Here is a 17,458-nt window from a genome sequence, read left to right on the forward strand (position 1 = left end):
CCAACTCTGTGCAAGTCTGCCATCCTCAAGCTTAACCATCGCAAGCCCACCAGGCAGATACAACGCTCATGTCAGATACAAGAAACCAGGAACTTGGAGGAGACAAGTGATTTACTCAGCTGCTGAAGAGGCAGGGCCGAGATGAACCCACAAACACTGATCCCATGCCCATGCCCTTCCCCCCCTCCCCCCAGTGCCACTGCCATGAGCTTCTGTCATGACAACACCATCTTTAGAGACTGAACAGGGACATCTGTGCCCACTCCTCAACCCTCCGGGGACATTCAACAACATCTGGGGATGCTACTACTGGTTGTCACAGTTGGGAGGGTGCTGCTGGCATCCAACCAACAGAGGTGAGGAAAGCTGCCCAGTGTTCTACAATTCACAGCACAGCCCACAACAAAGAGTCACCCAGGTCAGCGGTCAGCATCGTGGCTAGCAGGTTAAGCTGCAACCTGGGATGCCGGCATCCCATGTGGGCACCAGTTTGTGTCCTGGCTGCTCTACTTCCAATCCAGCTCCCTACTAACAGCCTGGGAAAGAAGTGGAGGATGGCCCAAGTGCTTGGGCCCCTATACCCATGTGGCAGACCTGGAAGAAGCTCCTGGCTTTGGATCAGCCCCACTCCGGCCATTGCAGCCATTTGGGGAGTGAACCAGAGGATGGAAGATTGATCTCTAACTCTGCCTTTCAAATAAATAAATGTTTTTTAAAAATCATCCAGCGGTCAATGCTGTGGCTTAGAAGGTTAAGCATCTGCCTGCAGTGTCAGCATCCCATATAGGGGTTGGTTTGAGTCCTGGCTGTTCCACTTCTGATCCAGCTCTCTGCTAATGGGTCTGGGATAGCAACAGAAGACAGTCCAAGTATTTGGGCCTCTGTGCCCACGTGGGAGACCCAGAAGAAGCTCCTGTCTCCTAGCTTTGACCTGGCCCAGCCCTGGCTATTGTGGCCATTTGGGGAGTGAACCAGTGGCTGGAAGATCTCAATCTCTCTCTCTCTGCTTCTGGCTCTCCTCTATAACTCTGACTTTCAAATAAAATTAAATCAATCTTTAAAAAAATCATACAGGTCAAAAGTCAACCATGCTGAAGTTGGTAAACCCTCAAAGAGGTTATTCAATGGAATTTTAAAAACATGAATCCAACATTAACTTTAATCACTTGTCTGACATGGAATTCAACAACAAGAGCTGGATTCTATCATTTTGTTTTTCTCATCTGTCCCTCAATTTCTGTACCTCAAGTTCATTATCTGTCAAATGGATGTGATGGGGATGCCTTTGGGAAGCAGTGCAAAGAAAGAGAATAAGCATTTAAGTCAATTAAACTGAACAAGTACTAACTCCACCACTTGGGCAGTGGACGAATTATCCAACCCTGAACCCTTCTGTGCCTCTGTGCGCCTGCGATGGCTCTGAGCATCTTTCTCAGAGGATGGTTATAGGGAGAGGGTGGATGCCTGCAACAATGCCTAGCACACAGTAGGAGCTCCGTGAGTGCTAGCAGCAGCCAGCATACCAACCCAATGCTAAGGAAAAGCTGGTCACGTGACAGCCACATTTGCTGACTTCACAGGGGTAGCAGACCTTGCCTTTATCCCATCACCTAGACACCTTGAACACATAACTAAAACTCTCCCATCGCCAGCATCTGCACTGAAGTCAGACTTGCCACCTCCAGGGCAGCCTGGAAGGACCAGGAGCTGCCATCCCTGGCAACAGTCCTCTCACTGACCAACAGGAACACTGAGGAGCCAGCTCCTTCACTCTCAGGTCAGCGGGGAGGATGCTGAGGCACCCCCAATGGGATGGGACTTTGTTTACCCACAGTGCAGGCTACATCCTCTCTCCCCAGGCTGGAGATGCACGTCAGGGTATTGAGGAAGGAGCCAAAAGCAAGCCCCTCCTCCATGCCACGCCAACTTTACCACTTCCATCTACCGTGAACCCAGAGGATCTGCTTTTGTTCCTGCAGGATCTCTCTAACTTTTGGAGTCCATTTTGTTCCCTGCACAACAGGCATCAAATAGCACAGATTGACCAGGTCCTAGAAACAACACCAAGCAGTGGCTGACCATAAGTAAACATTCCAGCTCCCCTCCCTCTGAAGGAGCCCGGTGTTTACACTGGCCGCCAGGGCTCCCCGTGGGAATAAGCTGCAGTCCCCACACCAGGCACCTTGCCTGATAACAAACCCTTTATTTGCTTTCTTCCCTTCCCTTTCTCACTCCCCCACTGGTTTTTCCTCCAAAACAAAGTACTCACAAGCTTGTAATTCAGACCACATAAAATCCACATTCATGGGTACACAGGAACTAGGATTACTACAAATGACTCGTATTTCCCTGGGCCCAGTGACGGGTACCAGGGCTCTGCGTGAGCAAATGCCTGCAGCTTTGTATTTATGCCCTGAACAGCCGTGTGTGAGGAGGATCCAGTCTGCCGACCTATCTGATTACAGGGCCCCTGTCATTTGGGATAACCATGAAGATTACCACCTCCCTCCTCTTGGGCTCCCAGGGATAATGGTGAAGATCACCACCTCCCTCCACTAGGGCTCCCTGCGACAAGGATGATCACCAGTCCCTCCACGAGGGCTCCTGGCACTGCCTTTCCTGGCCTCCCAATTCAGGATAACCAGCACCTCCCTACCACCCCCTTCACAGGCTCTCATTTCAAACCCTGCCGTTTCCTTCCTTGGAATCACTCCCACATCCACCCTTTTTTCCCATTTCAACTGCCAAAATCTCTGTGCACACTAATGCACAAATAAAACTCCAGGACCTCTGACCCCAGGACTTCCCAGCGCCGTCTTCCTGCAGCTCCCCCATGGACACATGCAGAAATCCACTTGGGGCATTCATTCAGGCTTCTCTGCTCTACAGTGGTTCCCGGGCACCACTGACTCAGGAACTGCTTCTCACCCAACTCACAGAACCAGAGGTCAGTCTCCATCCACACACGTGCTGGCCAGCAGACAGTGAGCAGTGTTTCTTAATTTTAAAAAGGGTTCAACTTGGAACTTCCTCGAAGAGGCTGTTTAATGTTCTAGGCTCAAGGTCAAACTGAATGGACGAGTTTTTAGGTAAAATACCAAAAGTACAACCCATGAAATAAAAAAGTATTAAGCTGTATTGGATCAAAATTAAGTGTTTTGCAACAGAAATTAGAACAATGGAAATCAGCCATAAAGTTAAAGAAAACACCTTCAAAGCACACATCTGGGGTGGGCTGGTGGCACCGCGTGAAACAGCCTCACGGGACACCTGCATTCCCCCATCAGAGTCCCCTCTCTGCTTCCAATCCAGCTTCCGGGGAGGCTGATGATGGCAGGTGATGGCCCACGTACTTGGGTTCCTGCCACCCATGTGGGAGACCCAGATGGAGTTCCTAGCTCCTAGTTTTGTCCTGGTCTAGTCCCCAGCTGTTACAGGCATTTCAGGGAGTGAAGCAGGAGATAGAAGATCTCTTAATATCTCTCTCTCACTCTCTCTCTCTGTTTCTATCATTTCTTCCTTCCCTCTTTCCTTCCCTTTCTCCTTCCCTCCTTGTCACTCTGCCTTTCAAAAAAACAAATAAAACTTTATTTTAAAAACCTGATAAAAAGGGAGCCAGCACTGTGGTACAGCAGGTTAAGCTGCTGCAAACAGTGACAGCATTCCCTATCAGAGTGTCATTCAAGTCCCAGCTCCCTACCAATGTTCCTGAGAAGGTACTGGATGATGACCCAAGTGCTCAGGCCCCTGTCACCCATGTAGAAAACCCAAAGGAGTTCTTGGCTCCTGACTTCAGCCTGGCCCAGATCTGGCTACTGAGGCCATGCAGAGAGTGAACCAGAAGATGGAAACTCTGTCTCTCCCTCTCTCTCTGTTCCTCTGCCTTTCAAATAATAAATCCTTTCTTTAAAAAAAAATCTGATAAGAGACTTGTATTCATATTATACAAAGAACTCATAAAACTCAATAAGAAAACAGTCCAATTAAAACATGATCAAGGCCGGCGCCGCGGCTCACTAGGCTAATCCTCCGCCTTGCGGCGCCGGCACACCGGGTTCTAGTCCCAGTCAGGGCGCCGGATTCTGTCCCGGTTGCCCCTCTTCCAGGCCAGCTCTCTGCTGTGGCCAGGGAGTGCAGTGGAGGATGGCCCAAGTCCTTGGGCCCTGCACCCCATGGGAGACCAGGATAAAGCATAATCCATCGGATTAGCGCGGTGCGCCATTGGAGGGTGAACCAACGGCAAAAGGAAGACCTTTCTCTTTGTCTCTCTGTCTCTCTGTCTCTCTCTCTGTCTCTCTCTCTCTCTCTCTCTCTCGCTGTCCGCCTGTAAAAAAAAAAAAAAAAACCATGATCAAAAGATCTGAGAAGATACTCTCCAAAGATGTACAGATGGTAAATAAGCATATGAAATGATGTTAGCAGGAAATTACAAATGAAAAAAAAGACAGAGACACGCCCAGATCCTAGGCCATAAGCAAACATTAACAAATCCAAAAGAACTGAAATCATACAAAGTACATTATCTGACCATAATGGGTTTAAGCTAGAACTGACTGAGAGAGGCATAAATCAATGAAACCAAAAAGCTAGATCTTTGAAAAGTTCAATAAAACTGATAAATCACTAGCAAGACAAAGAAAAAGAAGGGAGCATGAATTTCCAATATTGCTACTCAGAGAGGGAATATCACTACCTGTGAACGTTCAAAGAAATACTGGGCAAGTGTTGTGGCACAGAGGATAAGCCACCACCTGCAACGCTGCCACCCCAGAGTCCCTCGAGCTCCACTTAGGCTCTAGCTCTCTGCTAATGCACCTGGGAAACCAGCAGAAGATGGCCTAAGTGCTTGGGACCCTGCCGCCCACATGGGAGACGTGATGAAGTTCCTGGTTCCTAGCCTTGGCCTGGCCCCAGCCATTGTGGCCATTTGGGAAGCAAACCATCTGCCTTTCAAATAAATAAATAAATCTTAGTAAATATAAAACTATGAGGAAAAACAATTTTATTCTATACATATGACAAGTTACATAATACTGATCAATGCCTCAAAAACCATAAATTACCATAACTAGCCAGAGCTGAAGCAGATAACCAAAATAACCCTTTAATTATCAAAGAAACTGGGGCCGGCGCTGTGGCGTAGTGGGTAGAGACATCCACCTGCAGTGCTGGCATTGCTTATGGGTGCCAGTTCATGTCCCAGCTGCTCCATTTACAATCCAGCTCTCTGCTATGGCCTGGGAAAGCAGCAGAAGATGGCCCAAGTCCTTGGGTCCCTGTACCTGTGTGGGAGACCCTGAAGAAGCTCCTGGCTTCAGAATGGCGAAGCTCTGGCTGTGGTGGCCAATTGCTGAGTGAACCAGCGGATGGAAGGAACTTTCTCTCTCTGCCTCTCCTTCTCTCTATGTAACTCTTTCAAATAAATAAATAAAATCTTTAAAAAAAATAAAAAAATAGAAATTGATTTGTAGTTTCACAAAACCTTCTGTAATCAGAAATCTCCAGACTCAATTCTATAAGATCTCAAAAGAGATCCCTGTCATGAAGACAAAGAAACTCTCCCAACTCATTTCATGGCCAGCGTTACCCCGCTGCCTACAAGAAAAGAAAGGCTGCCAGCTGCTGTTCGTGAACATAGAGGCAAAGTCCTCTACCAGATACTAGCAAATCACATCCGTGACTGTATTAAAGCCATAGTAATGCCTTGTAGTACCAGCCCCAGGAGAGCAATGGAAATCCACGGACTCAGGGAGCATCCAGAAAAAAACCCTCACATCGTCTGCGCCAGTGCCAAGGCAACTCCGCGGGAGAAGACAGACTTCTCAACAAGCAGTGCTGCAATCAGCCACAGTGCATGCACACAGACTGTACTAGTGATAAGGGGGTCTGGAAAAGTGTGTGCAGGAGTGGAATGAGAGAGGAACCCTGAAAACACGCGTTTAAGTGATTACTGTGATAAAAAAAATAAATTACAAAAGACAAAAAGAGGCACTTCACAAAAGTCACGGCACAGTGCCAGCACACCGTAGGGGCGCTGGTTCAAGTCCCAGCCATTCCACTTCTGATCCAACTCCCTAATGGCCTGGAAAAGCAGCAGAGCCTGGCCCAAGTACTTGGGGTCCCAGCCCTAGCCATTGTGACCATTTGGGGAGTGAAACCAGTAGATGGAAGATCTCTCTCCCTCTCTCACTCTATAACTCTGCCTTTCAAATTAAAAAAGGTCACAAAAGGCTACACATAGTATGATTCCAATTCTGTGAAATGGCCAGAATGAGCAAATCCACAGTGATTTTCAGCCTGGGGCCAAAGGAGACCAGTGAGCACTGCTAATGGACACAGGGCTTCTTAGCCTGGCTGAGGAAGGTGTTCTAGAATCACACAGTAGCTGCATGATTCCCTTCGTGTACCAAAACCACGGAAGTGTAAGGAGAACTAACGGGCTTTGGGAAGTCCATCTCACGTAAACACACACAAGTGTGTGAGGCTTTGGGGAGGGCGTCCCCCTAGTGCACTGCTGACACACACCCTGCTGCGTGCTGCAGTTCACTCGTCTCGACGGCCACACAATTTCCTAAACTCCATGTCAGTCGTCTGCTCTCCCACGGATGAAAATCTGGGTGCTTTCCAAGCTCTGTGTTTTTTTTTTACCCTCCAGCGAACGGGGCTGCCACAAACACTCTTGTACCTGTCTCTAGCTGCGCTAGGGCCAGAGTTTATCTTGGGTGTACCCCTGAATGAGGAATTGCCGAGTGTTTTCTCAAGTTCACCCACATACATTCTTGTGAGCGAGGCACCGGGAGCCTGTGGGTCACATCTTCGGCAGCACCCGGCCTGTCGGGCTTTCCCAACCTTGCCAACAGTGCGAGCATCAGCACACTGTGGCCCTGACTCCTCTTCCTCGGAGCACTAGTAAAGATGCTCACCTCGGCATACACTTCGTGGCCATTTTTTTTTTTTTTTTTTTTTTTTGACAGGCAGAGTTAGACAGAGAGAGACAGAGAGAAAGGTCTTCCTTTGCTGTTGGTTCACCCTCCAATGGCCGCCGCACCGCGCTGATCCGATGGCAGGAGCCAGGTGCTTCTCCTGGTCTCCCATGCGGGTGCAGGGCCCAAGCACTTGGGCCATCCTCCACTGCACTCCCGGGCCACAGCAGAGAGCTGGACTGGAAGAGAAGCAACTGGGACAGAACCGGTGCCCCAACTGTGACTAGAACCCAGGGTGCTGGCACCACAGGGGGAGGATTAGCCTATTGAGCCATGGCGCCAGCCCTTATGTAGTTTCTTTTAACTAGTGATTGATGCCACTTAGAATTACGTTTTTGTTACACTTGTTTAAAGTATCTTTTTAATTCAATACAAAGAAGAATTTTCTAAGCAAAATCCAAAAGCACAAAGAAAACTAAAACTGATAAATTAGGCTACATTTTTTTCCCTTAAATGCTTATTTATTTATTTGAAAGGCAGAGTTTATAGAGATACAGAGGAAGAGACAGAGAGAGAGGTAGGTCTTCCATTCACTGGTTCACTCCCCAAATGGCCAGAGCTGGGCCAATCCAAAGCCAGGAGCCACAAGCTTCTTCCTGGTCACCCACATGGGTGCAGGGACTCAAGCACTTGGGCCATCTTCTGCTGCTTTCCCAGGCAAATTAACAAAGAGCTGGATCAGAAGTGGAGCAGCCAGGTCTGGAACCAGCACCCATATTGGATGCCAGACTATGCTACAATGCCAGCCCCAGCTACATTTCTTTAAAAATAAAATTTATGTATCCAAAAACCCACTGGAAAACCCATGGAATGGAAGAAGAGATCTGTAATTCATATAACCAAATGACGTACCCAAGATATACTCATACACAGCACTTGTACAAATGGGTAAGAAAAACTGACATTGAGATGTGAGCTGGCAATTCATGGAAGAGGCAAAACAAATGGAAAAAAATCATGTAGAAAGTTACACATGATCTCAGTGGCTTAAGCTGCTACCTGTGACACCAGCATCCCACATGGGTGCCTGTTCAATTCCCAGCTGCTCCACATCCAATCTGGCTCCCCGATAATGTACCTGGGAAAGCAGCAGCAGATGGCCCAAGTGCTTAGGCCCCTACCATCCATGTGGGAAACCTGGTGGAGCTCCAGGCTCCTGCCTTCAGCCTGGCCTAGCCCTGGCCATTGAGCCATTTGGAAAGTGAACCAGCAGCTGCAAGGTCTCTCTTGCTCTGTCTCTCCCTCTTATTCTGCCTTTCAAATAAATAAATAGGGACCTGCATTGTGGCTTAAGGGGTTAAGCCACCACTTGCAATGCTATCATCCCATATGGGTGCCAGTTTGAGTCCCAGCTGCTCCATGTCCAATCCGGCTCCCTGCTAATGCACCTGGGAAAGCAGCAGCAGATGACCCAAATACTTGGACCCCTATAGCCATGTGGGAGACTCCGAAGAGGCTCCCAGCTCCTGGCTTCGGCCTGACCCAGTTCGGGCCGTTGCAGTCACTTAGGGAGTGAACCAGATGAAGAGCTCTCTCTCTCTCTCTTTCTCTCTAACTCTGCCTTTCAAATAATTTTTTAAAAACTCTAATAAAATAAGAATAAATAAGTCCTAAAAAAGACTTGATGTAACAGACAGCAATGAGCACTCACAGGTAGCATGGAAAACTCTTAAGCACTGCAGGAGTTCACACACAAGTCAGGACAGTGGTTGCTTTGGCAGGGAAGGAAGGGGTAATCACTGGGACAGGGCACATGCAGGGCTGGCAACACAAAATCCTACTTCTTCACTTTTTTTTTTTAAGATTCATTTATTTATTTGAAAGTTAGAGTTACACAGAGAGAGAAGGAGAGGCGGAGAGAGAGAGAGAGAGAGAGAGAGAGAGAGAGAGAGATCTTCCATCCGCTGGTTCACTCCCTAATTGGCTGCAACGGCCAGAGCTGCACCAATCCAAAGCCAGGAGCCAGGAGCTTTTTCTGGGTCTCCCACGCAGGTGCAGGGGCCCAAGTGCTCGGGCCATCTTCTACTGCTTTCCCAGGCAGAGAGCCGGATGGGAAGTGGAGCAGCCAGGACTCGACCTGGTGCCCACATGGGATGCCAGCACTGCAGGCAGCTTTACCTTGTACGCCACAGCGCCAGCCCCTACTTCTTCACTTGTGTCCTGACAGCGGTTGCTTCCTGTATTGGTATCCATTTTATTTTGCGACAAAAAGTTCATGAAAGCATAAAAATTTACTCATATACCCATCAGATGGGAGGAAAACCAGGTCTGAAAACAGCATTTATATTGGCAAAAATATGAAGTGACATATCATCAGCAACAGCTGATGAACGTATAAATAAATGTAACCACTTTGAAAAGCAGAGGCAATATCCTGTAAAGTTAAAACATGGGTGTTCGCATGAGAGACCAGGAGAAGCACCTGGCTCCTGGCTTCGGATCAGCGTGGTGTGCCAGCTGCAGCACGCCAGCATGCCAGCCGCAGTGGCCATTGGGGGGGTGAACCAACGGAAAAGGAAGACCTTTCTCTCTGTCTCTCTCACTGTCTACTCTGCCTGTCAAAAAAAAAAAAAAAAAAAGTGGGTGTTGGGGGTGCTGGCGCTGCGGGTCAGTGGGTAAAGCAGCCATCTGCAATGCCTGCATCCCATATGGCCACCGGTTCATGTCCCTGCTGTTCCACTTCCCATCCAGCTCCCTGCTAATGGCCTGGGAAAACAGCAGAGGAGGGCCCAAGTACTTGGGCTTGGGTACCCATGTGGGAGACCTAGAAGTTCCTGGCTTCTGACTTCGGCCTAACACAGCCCTGGCCATTGTGGCCATCTGGAGAGTAAACCAGCAATGGAAGATTCTCATTCTCTCTCTCTCTGACTTTGGCTTTCAATAGTCTTGTTTGCAAACGTAAAATCAGAAACAGAAAGGGAAAAATTGTATAGTCAATCACACAGAATATTATACAGCAGAATATATGTATATTTAATAATATATTAAACCCTCAGTATGCATCCTACCTAGAAAAGTGTGAACACAGAATCGCTTTGTAGCACAGCAAGCTAAGCCACTGCCTGCAATGCCAGCATCCCACGTGGGCACAGGTTCAAGTCCTGGCTGCTCTGTTTCCAATCTAGCTCCCTGTTGAATGCCTAGGAAAGAAGGGGAGGATGGCCCAAGGGCATGGACACATACCAGCCACGTGGAAGACACAGAAGGAGCTCTGGGCTCCTGTCTTTGGCCTGGACCAGCCCTAGATGTTGTAGTCATTTGGATAGTGAACCAGCAAATGGAAAATATCTCTACAACTCTGCCTTCCAAATAAATAAATTTTAAAAAAAAATAGAAACATGATCAAGAACTGCATCGACACAGACTGTCAGTTGAACTTAGTTAGTTCAAAGGGCAGGATCCCTGGCCCACCATTACCACACCTGGTTCTCCCTGGGGTCCAACAGGTCAGGTGAAACACCTCAGTGAAGGATGAATAGACACAAGAGAAACAAAATCAAAATGAGCCTGTAGTCAGTGCTGTGGCATTGCAGGTAAAGCCACCATCTGCAGTGCCAGCATCTCATATGGGGCACCGATTCAAGTCCTGGCTGCTCCACTTCCAATCCAGCTCTCTGCTATGGCCTGGGAAAGCAGTAGAAGATGGCCCAAGTCCTTGGGCCCCTGCACTCACGTGGGAGACCTAAAAAAAGCTCCTGGCTCCAGATGGACACAGCTCAGTCATTGCGGCCAATTGGGGAGTAAACCAGCAGATAGAAGACCTCTCTCTGCCTCTCCTTCTCTGTGTGTGTAACTCTTTCAAATAAATAAATAAATCTTTAAAAAAAAAAAAAAAAAAGTCTGTAGACCAGAATTTCAAAACACATGAAGAGATATGCTAAGACAGCCAGCCAACAAAAGCAACAATTAAATATAAATTCACTCCAAATGAAGTTTAATTAACAACAATCTGACCAAGGCTTTTTTTTATAAATACATTCAGGATGCTTGGAGATACATTTTAAATTACTAGAAAAGCAAAATGATAGGGTTTGGAAGACAGTTCAGCAGTTTTCTACAAAGTATATTCTTACCATATGAGCTAGGCTCCTGGATATTTACCCAAGTGAGTTAACTGTCCAGGGGCCAGTGCTGTGGCGCAGTAGGCCAAGCCTTCGCTTGCAGAGCCGGCGTCCCATATGGGCGCTAGTTCGTGTCCCAGCTGCTCCTCTTAGACCCAGCTCCCTGCTAACGGCCTGGGAAAAGCAGCGGAAGATGGCCCAAGTGCCTGGGCCGCAGCCGCCCACCTGGGAGACCCAGAAGTAGCTCCTGACTTCGGCCTGGCCCAGCCCTGGCCATTGCAGCCATCTGAGGAGTGAATCAGCAGATGGAAGATCTCTTTCTCTCTCTCTCTTCTTCTCTCTGTAACTCTTTCAAATAAATAAATAAATCTTTTAAAAAGCATCTGTCCAGGGGCAGGTATCTAGTATAGCAGTTAAGACACCACTTGGAACACCCACATTCCGTATCAGAGTACCTGGGTTCAAGTCCCAGCGCCTCTCTCAATTCTAGCTTCCTTCCTTGGGAGTCAGCAGGTGATGGCTCAACTATGTGGTTCCCTGTCACCCATGTGAGAGACCTGATTTGAGTTTCAGGTTCCAGGCTCCTGGCCTGTTCCCAGCTGTTTGTAGGCATGAGAGTGAACCAACCAATGAGACATATCTCCCTCCCTTCTTCTCCCCTCTCTCTCTCAGATGTATCTCCCTCCTTCCTTCTTCTCTCTCCCTCTGTGCGTGTATGTGTGTACATGCCTATCTTTCAAATAAAATTGTTTTAAAAAATGATGTCTATACAAAACCTTACATGTGGTTTACAGCAGCTTTATTCAAATTGCCAAAAACTAGATGTAACCAAGATATCTTTCAACAGTTGAACAGACAAGCACCATGGAAGTTCAGTACAATCTTATTCAGCACTAAAAAGAAATGAGCTAGTTAACCACAAAAAGACATGGAGGAAACTAAGTGGCCATTGCTAAGCAAAAGAAGCCGGTCTGAGAAGGCAGCTACTATGTGATTCCAACTTTAAGACATTCTGGAAAAGACAGAACTATGGAGACAGTAAAAGGATCAGTGGTTGCAAGGGGCTTAGAATGAGGGAGGGGAGAATGAATGTGTGTTGCAAGCAGGATTCTCAGGGCAGTGAAATTATACTGCAGGTAACGTAATACAATCACATGCAGTATCATGTAATATTACTGATCCATAAAATGAAATTGTCAAAATCCACAGGACTATGGAGCCGAAGCTGTGTGCAGCGAGTAAAGCCACTGCCTGTGAGTGAACCAGCAGACAGAAGGTCTTTGTCTTTCCTTCTCCCTCTGTAACCCTGACTTTTCAAATAAGTGACTAAACCTTTTTTTTTTTTTTTAAGATTTATTTGTTTATTTGAAAGTCAATTACACAGAGAGAAGGAGAGACAGAGAGAGACAGAGAGAGAGGTCTTCCATCCGCTGGTTCACTCCCCAGTTAGTCACAACAGCCGAAGCTGCGCCAATCCGAAGTCAGGAGCCAAGAGCTTCTTCCAGGTTTCCCACGCAGGTGTAGAGGCCCAAGGACTTGGCCATCTTCGGCTTTCCCAGGCCATAGCAGAGAGCTGGATCAGAAGTGGAGCAACCGGGACCCGAAACAGCGCCCATATGTGATGCCGGCACTGCAAGCGGCAACTTCACCGGCTACACTACAGCGCCGGCCCCTAAATACATAAATCTTAAAAAAAAAAAAAATCCATGACACTGTGCAACAAACAGAGTGAACCCTAATGGAAGCTATGAGGTTTCATTAGTAATAATGTATCACAACCAGTGGTTCATCAATTGTAACAAATGTATCACACTGATGCAAGATGTTAATATGAGAAACCACATAGGAAAGAGGAGATGCACAGAAACTTTGTTCTGTCCAGCCATTCTAATCAAAGTTGTATTGACATATTCTTATTCACTTACGCATATTGCTTTTAAAAAGTAGTTCACTGGGTGGGAGGGAAGTTATGGGGGGGGCATTGTAATCCATAAGCTGTACTTTGGAAATTTATATTCATTAAATAAAAGTTAAAACAAAAAGTAGTTCACTGACAATTCTGAATATATAAACAAAAGTAATGAAGAAAGAGACTCAGGGGCTGGAGTTGTGGTACAGGAGGTAAAGCTACTGCCTCTGCTCCATGCTAATGGCCTGGAAAAAGCCGCACTAGATGGCCAGGAGACCTAAAGAAGCCTGGCTCTGCCCTGGCCATTTTAGCCATTTGGGAATGAACCAGCAGATGGAGGACACATCTTTCTTTGTAGCTATCTTTCTTTGTAGCTCCTTCCAAATAAATAAAATAAATCTTTTAAAAAGAAAGAGACTTAAACAGCTACATATACCAAGTTTCAAAGCAGCATTATTCACAATAGCCAAAGGGTGCAAACAACCCAAATGTCCATCAATGGGTGAATGATTAAGCAAAACGTGGTACACACATACAACAGAATACTATTCCGCCCTGAAAAATGAAATGATGACATATGCTACAATATGTCCAAAGTAAGTGAAATAAACCAAACACAAAGCGACAAATATCATATGATTCCACTTATATTGAGGTACACAGAATAGATTCCTAGAGACAGAAAGTAGAACAGTGGCTAGCAGAGGCCATGGAAAGAGGGGAACGGGGAACTCTTGTTTAAAGGGTACAGAGTTTCAATAAGATAAAAAGTTCTGGAGATTGATGATGATGATGACTGCACAACAGCTGGATGTAGCTGACGCCACGGAACTGCACACATAAACCAGGTAAGGGTGCGGGTGGCACTGTGGTGCAGGAGGTTAAGCTGCTGCACCACTTCATTATGCTGGCAGCCCATAATGAAGCACCAGCTGGGTTCCAGACACCCTGCTTTCAATCCAGCTCCCTGTTAATATGCCTGGGAAGGCAGCAGAAGATGGCCCAAGTGCCAACATGGGGGGCCAGGATGGAGTTCCTAGCTCCTGGCTCCAGGGTGGGCCAGACCTCACTTGCAGCCATTTGGGGAGTGAACCAGAGGATGGAAGACCTCCCTCTGTCCATCCCTCCTCTGTCATCTTGCCTTTGAAACGAACAAATCACTCGAAAAAAAAAAAAAAAGAAAGTTGAAATGGTGAGGTTTATGTAGGTTTTTATATCATAAAAAATGGAGGGGCTGGCACTATGGTGTGGCAGGTAAAGCTGCCGCCTGCAGTGCCGGCATACCATATGGGCTCCGGTTTGAGTCCTGGCTGTTTCACTTCCCATCCAGCTCTCTGCTATGGCCTGGGAAAGCAGTGGAAGATGGCCCAAGTCCTTGGGCCCCTGTACCTGCGTGGAAGACCCAGAAGAAGCTCCTGGCTTCGGAGCACAGTTCCGGCCGTTGCTGCCACCAGAGGAGTGAACCAGCAGATGGAAGACCTCTCTCTCTGCCTCAGCCTCTCAAACGAATAAATGAATCTTTGAATACAAAAAAAAAAAAAAAAGGAAAAGGAAAAGGTGCAGAAAAGCTGTTTAGCCAAACTGGTAAGCAAATTATGTTTCAACATTATACCCCACATAGAAATAGATTCCATTTGAAAAGCAAAACTTTTTAAAACTCCTAGAAGAAAATACAGGAATACACAATTCATACCCTGAGGCAGAGAAAGGTTTCTTAAACTAGACCCACACACTCAAAAGACAAGCCATTTAAGAGAAATCTTTCAGGAATGTCACATTAAAACTTAAGACGCCTGGAGAGGGAAAGCCGAGCAGCATGCATCGGTCAAAGATTCAGATCCAAAGCAGCCTGGGTGTTCCTGGGTGAAGGAAGGGCGCAGACTGACTTCACACTACACACCCAGAGCAGTGGGAAATCAACGGGCCACAGTCGCAAGCTGCAGCCTGGTAAACCTCCATCCACTGTCCTCTGAAATGTGGACCCCTGCGACCCAGCATTTCTGTTTCATTCACAGCCACAACAGTCACTGATGCAAAAAGGATTAATAAATTGCACTTCTGTGCGAGACACGAAGGCAAGTCGGAAGACACGAGGCCATGGAGACACTCAGAAGACCCCTAACACTCCACCATGGAAAAGTCTCAAAAACACGCTGTCAGGGGACAAGTCGCAAAACGACGGGAGCACGAGGATGTCATCAGGGCAGGGGAGAGAGTGCATGTTCTCTGTAGCCCGTATATACGTGACAACGCAGAGAAAGATCTGGAAGAACCACACCAGACAGTGGGCTCTGTGGAGAAAGGACTCGCTGGGGATCTCCTATTCCGTCTGTGCAGGTGTGCGTCCCAGCCACAGCACCCCACGCGCGGCACACACTGCGGGGGCTGCCCGCACGGGAACCGCAGCCCGGAGCCTGGCAGCACACAGCTGGCACAAGCAGACGCCGAGACTCCGCGCTTGTGTAATCAGAAGTAAGGGAAAAGGGGGAGGGAGGGGCTGCAGAGCTGCAGGAGGGAACTTTCTGGGGAGCTGGAAATTTCCATACCTTGCCCGGGACAGCGGTTACAAAGTACCTGTGGTTTTCTAAATATCCAAGTGTACACAAAGAATGCGCCTTTTAGCATATATATGCAAACTGTACATCGGCAAAGTTAATTTTAAAATAAATGCATCCATAGGATAAGATACAGTCAGGAAAGTCTGGAAGAAGGTGCCCAGAACTGCAGAAATGAGGCGCCCCAAAACAAGAACTCTTACGTTCAAAGGCCCCCCAGGAAAAAGAGGGAGCCCTCTGCAAGGCTGACCACCCTTATCTTTATATAAGGAAACAGGCAAAGACGCAAATTAAAAGGCAAGTTGAAATTCTATTGGTTCCAAGTCTCATTTCCCACCGTAAGTAGAAATCCCGTGCGCTGCACAGCAGACACCAAGAGCCGAGCCCCCGCCGGCACGACCCCCTCCTGGGCAATTCAGCTCTGCAACCCGGGAGTCCAAAGACCAGGCTGGAGGTGACGGGTCCAAACCGCGGCCGAGGGCGGGACCGCAGGGACCCCCACCCCCGAGCCGAGGTCCCAGGACCAGGGCGAGTGCCCAGCACTCGCCAGCACGAGCCGCCGCCAGGGACGCGCCCGGACCCACGCCGAGCGCTCGGGGGACGCTCGGGGGACGCCCCCGGCCCCCGGCCCCCGGCCCGACCCAGCGCCGGGGCTGCCTGGGCGGACGGAGTCGGGGGCGGCCGCGGGTCTGCGCTCGCGTCGGGAAGCAGGGGAACTTCCTTTCTCTTCCCAAGTCTGCCGGACGCGCTCCTGCCCTCGACGCGGGACCCTCAGGATGCCCCCGCAGCCCCGCCGCGCGCCGCCCGGCCCTTCCCGCCGCACTCCGCAAGCCGCCGCGCGCGCGGCTCCGAGCGGCCCGGGCTCGGGGCGCGGGGCGCCCGCCGCTTTGTGTCGCGCCCGCAGCCCCCGCGCAGGCCCGGGCCGGCAGGTCCTCGCCGCGGCGCCTCAGGGAGCAGGGCGTGCGGCAAGCGGCGAAGAAGCCTCCCTCCGCCCGGGCCTGCCCGCCTCACCTGCCTCGCCCGGCAGCCGCCTCAGCGCCCCTCCCCGGCCGGGCTCCCCACCTGGCTCGGAGCTGGGGGCGTCGGCGAGGGCCCGCGCGGCCGCAGCCTCCTCCGCGCCTCCTGCCCGGCCCCCCTCGCCTGAGACTGCGGCGGCGGCTGCTCAGGCCCCGGAGCCGCCCCCGCGGCGGACGTCCTCCGCGCCGGCCCGCGCCGCCTCCTGCCCGGCACGCGCAGCGAGCCCGCCCCCGGCGCGAGGGCGAGGGCGAGGGCGAGGGCGAGGGCGCGGGGCGCAGGGGCGGGCGCGCGCCGCCGGGGAGCGCGCGGGCGGAGGCGGGGCTTCCGCCGCGCGGGCGGGCGGGGGCGGGGCGGGCGAGTTCCAGGCCCCGCCCCCACCCCGCCCGGAACAGAGCGGCGAGCGCGCGCGGGCACTGGAGCGGTGCTGGCTAGGGGCTGCGGCTCGGAGCTGGCTGCTGCGCACGGGCATCCTAGGCGTCGCAGCTCTGTGGAGCAGGGGGCGGGAGCGGGCGTGTGGCGTGAGGGTCTCCCCTGCCGCCCTGAGCTCGCCTGGCGCCCGCCCCTCCCTCTGCAGCCGCGAAGGGACCGACCACCCGCAACTAAGGGACGTGAGCGCAAACGCCCGGTTCATAAAGAACTGTGGGAGTTTATTCTTTTTTAAAGATTTATTTATTTGAAAGTTAGAGAGAGAGAGAGAGAGAGTCGTCCACCCGCTGGTTCACTCCCCAAATGGTCGCAAAGGGCTGGGGCTGGGCCAGGTGGAAGCCAGGAGCCAGGAGCTTCTTCCAGGTCTCCCACAAGGGTGCAGGGGCCCAAGGACTTGGGCCATCTTCCACTGCTTTCCCAGGCCACAGCAGAGAGCTGGATGGGAAGAGGAGCAGCCGGGACTCAGGCTGAGGCTATACCCGCGGTGCCATCACACCAGCCCGTTTA

At 50.0% G+C, this 17,458-nt stretch overlaps 1 protein-coding gene across 12 annotated transcripts in view; it reads right to left on the minus strand.

The window, feature by feature from the left end:
- DTNB (dystrobrevin beta) overlaps positions 1–16,697 on the minus strand; it is a 247,487-nt gene extending 230,790 nt beyond the window's left edge. For 5 of the 12 annotated variants that reach the window (XR_009867790.1, XR_009867787.1, XM_062209091.1 and 2 more), the window contains exon 1: positions 16,520–16,696. The gene's annotated coding sequence lies outside the window, so the exon portion shown is untranslated. Of the gene's footprint in view, positions 1–16,519 lie in introns of all 12 variants that reach the window. The other 7 variants (XR_009867789.1, XR_009867784.1, XM_062209094.1 and 4 more) reach the window with 4 other exon arrangements.
- Between the last annotated feature and the right edge of the window lie 761 nt (positions 16,698–17,458).

The sequence above is a fragment of the Lepus europaeus genome, chromosome 13 (assembly GCF_033115175.1).
Source record: "Lepus europaeus isolate LE1 chromosome 13, mLepTim1.pri, whole genome shotgun sequence".
NCBI classification, from domain to species: domain Eukaryota; kingdom Metazoa; phylum Chordata; class Mammalia; order Lagomorpha; family Leporidae; genus Lepus; species Lepus europaeus.